Here is a 5029-nt window from a genome sequence, read left to right on the forward strand (position 1 = left end):
GCTTCTCTCTCCCTCTCTTTGCCTCTCCCCTGCTTGCTTGTTCTCTCTGTCTCTGTCTCGCTCTCTCTCTCTCTGTCTCTCTCAAAATAAATAAACATTTTTTTTAAGTATTTTGTCTCATAGAAAGTGACCAGAATAAGTTGTTTCAAAAGATAACAAAGGACTATTTTCTTTACTGGATTTTTTTTTTCATATGGTTGAACATTTGTTATGTATGGCGAAAAAAAATCCAAGTACATGAAATCTTATTCTAATATTTTTCAAATACTTCTCTGAAACAGATTAGAACATTCTGAGACCATAAACCAGAATCAAAAGCCCCTGAGAGACTTACATTTTCCTGTCCTCGAATTCCAGTTACAGCCTTAAAAATTATCTAAATTAGCTCATCCGTCTCAAATCGCTGTGGCTAGATGTAACCAAGGCACCGAAACAACACGAAATGGCCTCAGTCCAGTCTTCAAGTCAAGATAAGGAACAAATATGGAAACCCAGAAAATTGATAAGGCAATGACAGAAAGTCCTCTTAAATCAGATGACAAGTTCTGGGGAACGCCTTTTTTTTTTTTTTTTTTTCTAGTTTAAATGAGATCCCATTAGAGCCTTGACTTTGGCAGTGCTGCTTTGCTACATTTTATTTCTCAATTGCAGTCCGTTCTCAAAATGTGGATCATTGAATTACGAATTTACTGAATTGGATTTGAAAGCAAAACCATGTAAGGCAAAAACACAACTGAATTAGCGATCTAACAAGCAGCAGGCAGGCTAGCTAGAGGGGCTTGCAGGAGAGGCAGACGTTTTCACCGAGAACCCACCCACGACTGGGTCACTGCCGACCTTATCCAAGTTAAATTGTTTGCAAAATGCCTCCCTCGAACCCTGATTAGTGGCCGCATTTGGCAATTACTCGAGTGATCCTAAACGTGTCCCCCCGCCCCGGGACTTTGGAAGCACCGTACCCAGAGCGTCCACATTCCCCTTCAAAATAAAACACAGAGTCTTCGTTCCCTCCACGCACGAACTCTAAGCAGGTGCCACGAAAGGCCTTGGGGGACTCGAGCTCTCGGCTGCCATCCTCTCCTCGTGGGCCTTCCCCCCAGGACCCCCCTGTGGGCTGCCTCTTGTCAGCACGGCCCTGCCGGCGACGTCCCTTGCAAATAAATCAGCAGAAGTTCCAGGCCCACGGAGGAGGCTGCGGTCACCGACGGTGCAACACGCTGTCTGACCACCCTGGCTTGTCAGAGGCACTGGCTTATTTCACTGCTGAGTGCGTGGGGCACCTCCAAGGCCTCACCGCTGGGTTCCATCCAGTCTGAGACCCAGTCTGTGGGGGAGGACGTCCAGGACCGGGAAACGCCAGCCCCAGAGCCACGGTCGGAGGCCTTGGAGAGTAGTGACCGAGCTGCTCGTTTTGTGCTGATACTGTCTTCCGGTGATCATTCGACACAACTAATCGACTCTATCGCTCCGGCGGGGGACTTTACATGCCTCCCGGAATCGAAACGGGAGTCACCTATCCATCCAGCAAACAGAGAAGAAGCGCCTCTCGTATGCCGTGAACCCGACAGACACAGATCCCTCCCACTGCCGAACTTCCTTCCTGGCGACAGAGACAGACGTGGATCGGAAAACACAGTAAACAGGTAAATTGTCCGGTGTGTCAGGTGCTAAGTGCTAAGGCAGAAGGAAGAACTTAGAGCGGAGAAAGATTTGGAAACATGAGCGCTTGGCGAGGGAGGGAGGTGTGAGCGGATGTCATGTTTGTAGAACAATCTATCAAATCACAAAAACAAAATCGCCAGCAGGCAAGCCATGAAGGTCTTCGGTTCTGCGCAATGCCAGCTAAAATCTGGCCGTCTCCACCCCACCCCCAGGACGGCTGTGGTTTCATCACCACTGCATAAATAGGCAAAGAAGGCCGGATTTCATTCGGAGCCACTGGGCATCCGCTCTGCCGTAACAGCGTTCTCTCCAGGCAACTTTAGGCTTATGTCACTCGAAGCAGGAAGTCAGGCGGTCCCCAACAGGAGCCACCACAGAGATAATAACTGCCCTTTGAGGACAAATTAGGCGACAGGAGCAGGGTTTCCACATCAAAGTCGACACGCGGCAGGTTTTTCTGTGTCCGACAAGGCTGAATTTTCCAGCTGAGCCTCCAAGTAAACAGATGCTGTCTGTATTTTAGAAAAAATGAAATCACACGCATCGATTTCTCTCATAGTGAGGAGGCTGACACAAATGCATAATAGGTAAATATTGAAATGTAGAGCGGAATTGCACGAAAGAAGAAGGATTGCAGTTAACTCGTGAGGATTGGTCGCAAGAGAATAACTACAGGTATCTTAGCCTGTATGGGCTCCTGTAAAAAAATAATAATACATAGACTGGGTGGCGTATAAACAACGGACATTCACCTCTCATGTCTCTGGAGGCTGGAAGTCCAAGGTCGCGACAGATCCAGAGTCTGGTGAGAGCTGCCTCCTGGTTCATAGACCTCACAGGGGAAAGCACAGGGGGCCTGGGGTCTTCTCTGTGAGGTCGATGATCACATCATGGGGCCTCTGCCTCTTGGCCCTCTCACCTCCCACAGGCCCTAACTCCTAACACCATCATCTTGGGGGTTAAGTTTCAACATCTGCATTTGCGGGGGACACAAATATTCAGTCTATAGTAGCAGGACACCCTTTTTTTTGTACCTGAGATGAACACCAGCCTTTAGAGTGAAGGAATCTTGTAGTACAGATGGCCGTGAGGTGCTTCAGACCAGGGATTTAACAGTTTCGGGCAGTGGCAGAGAAAGGACAGTTCCCACGGGGAGAAGGGGCAGAATGCCTCACTTCAGAAATGAAGAACCACTCCTCTATGTGACAGATGACAAGGCTGAGTCCCTCGGTGGCCGCCCAAGGCTGGCTTGTGCCAAGTGGCAGATTGAGTAAGTGTGGGAGCCGCCATCGCGGTCAGGCAGGTCCTGAGATTCCGGGAGGCAGTGACTGGGGTGGCTCTATCAGCGTCCAGCCAGTCAACTGATGAAGGGCCATGAGTCCACACGGCAGGCGGCAAATCTCCCTGCTCACACGGGTTCTCCTCGCCCTCGGTTCCCATGAAGGGATTGCAAGGGGGCGTCTGAATCAGTGTCACGAGGTCTGAATTACTGCGAAGGAGCCTGAATTTGGCAACACCCAGTCTTATACCCAACGCCCCCTTTTCCCCTCCAGAGACATATTCTCCTTGAGAGCTAGGAATGGAAGCGGATCTTGTCTGGGGAGAGGAAGGAGGTGTCTATCTTTGCTCTCCGAAAAGTGAATCAATCTAAGGCAATTGCTCTCACTGCCTACATGTGAAGACGTACAGAGATCATTCCCCACAAACCCGCCCTGACTCCTACCCTGGCTTCTGGAAAATTTCCGACTCCAGCAGCCATTCTGGCCAACAAGAGCGGGGCCAGGTCCACTCGGTTTGTCTAACACGGCTTTCAACTAAGGCACAATCAACAGGGTCACAAAAAGTTGTAGGAATTCAGGGTAATGGATGTACTTGGCATGGATATGAAGGGAGCTCAACAATGTTTGGTGAGCTGAACTGGTATTTTACTTTGTGAGAGGGAGGTATGCCCGTGTTTAAGCTGATTCTACTCATTTAAACATGTTTTTCTGAAACTGAACTTTGCCCATATTCCATGACTTCGTTTGGATTGTCTTCGCCTCCTTATAGAGTGATTACTTTAAGCCATTTTAGGCTGGTTTTGAGGAACACAAGATCTACAAATCGGTGTACGTATTCATTCCACAAGTATTTATTAAGAGTTTACAACATACTAAGTGCATTATAAATCATGTGACTGCCTCAAAACCCTCGCCTGCTTTGTGTTTACATACAGGCACAAAGGCCATGGGGGGAGTAAAACAACAGATTATAATAGGAGCCAATAGTGCCCCCAACCCCCTCAGAGATGTGCCCCTTTTCTGGTCCCCGGCACACCGACCTCAGTCCTTACCTGAAAGACGTTATCTCTGACCATGTCACTCAGCTTTACCACTTCTATTTAGCACAAATTGTCACTTACCCAGCTTAGAAACCTTTCGGGCGCACCTGGGTGGCTCAGTCGGTTAAGCGACTGACTTTGGCTCAGGTCAGGGTCTCACAGTTCGTGGATTAGAGACCCGAATCAGGCTCTGTGGTGACAGGGAGGAACCTGCTTGGGATTCTTTTTCTCTCTCCCTCCCTCTCTCCTTCCCTCCCGGCTTCCCAAAAGTAAATCAATAAAAGCTTAAAAAAAACAACAAAAGAAACCCTTTTAATGTCCCTTTGTCACCTTGAGAATAAAGTTAAAACTGATTCATGTGACATAACAAACCAAACCATTCAGTTTCCTCCCATCGCTGACACGCTCAGCGTCTGCCCCTCTCTCTGTTCACTTCTCCCTTCTGGAAATGTGATGTGGTGTCTCAGGTCTCCGGGCTTTGCAAACACTTCTTCTCTGCCCACAGTGTTCCTATTTCCCCCTTACAGGCTGGAGGAGGGAGGGTCTTTCTCTCAACCTTCTAGACAGTGGAAACGTCCGTGTCCTTGGCTCTTCCAGGACCCTTTTGAAATGAGGTTCTTTCGGGGCGCCTGGGTGGCTCAGTCGGTTAAGCGTCTGACTTCGGCTCAGGTCACGATCTCGCGGTCCACGGGTTCGAGCCCCGCGTCGGGCTCTGGGCTGATGGCTCAGAGCCTGGAGCCTGCTTCAGATTCTGTGTTTCCCTCTCTCTCTGCCCCTCCCCCATTCATGCTGTGTCTCTCTCTGTCTGAAAAATAAATAAACGTTAAAAAAAATAAAAAAAAAAAAAGAAATGAGGTTCTTTCGTGCTCGTCGTGTCTCAAACTTGTTTATAGATTACACTTCTGTGTATCATGACTATTTTCTGGAAGTTTGTTTCCTTTCCTAGAATGTGAACTTATTCAAAGCAGGAACCAATTTTATCTGTATTTATATGTCAGTGCCTAACACAGTACCTGGTTCATAGTAGATAATCCATAAATATTTATT

At 48.2% G+C, this 5029-nt stretch overlaps 1 long non-coding RNA gene across 1 annotated transcript; it reads right to left on the reverse strand.

The window, feature by feature from the left end:
- Nucleotides 1–1726: 1726 nt before the first annotated feature.
- LOC131484091 (uncharacterized) lies at nt 1727–2467 on the reverse strand. The gene is made up of 2 exons (XR_009248016.1): nt 2415–2467; nt 1727–2174 (listed from the first exon to the last, which is right to left on the reverse strand). It is a non-coding gene; the product is annotated as an uncharacterized LOC131484091 (long non-coding RNA).
- Between the last annotated feature and the right edge of the window lie 2562 nt (nt 2468–5029).

Source organism: Neofelis nebulosa, chromosome 8, assembly GCF_028018385.1.
Source record: "Neofelis nebulosa isolate mNeoNeb1 chromosome 8, mNeoNeb1.pri, whole genome shotgun sequence".
In the NCBI taxonomy this organism is placed as follows: Eukaryota; Metazoa; Chordata; class Mammalia; order Carnivora; family Felidae; genus Neofelis; species Neofelis nebulosa.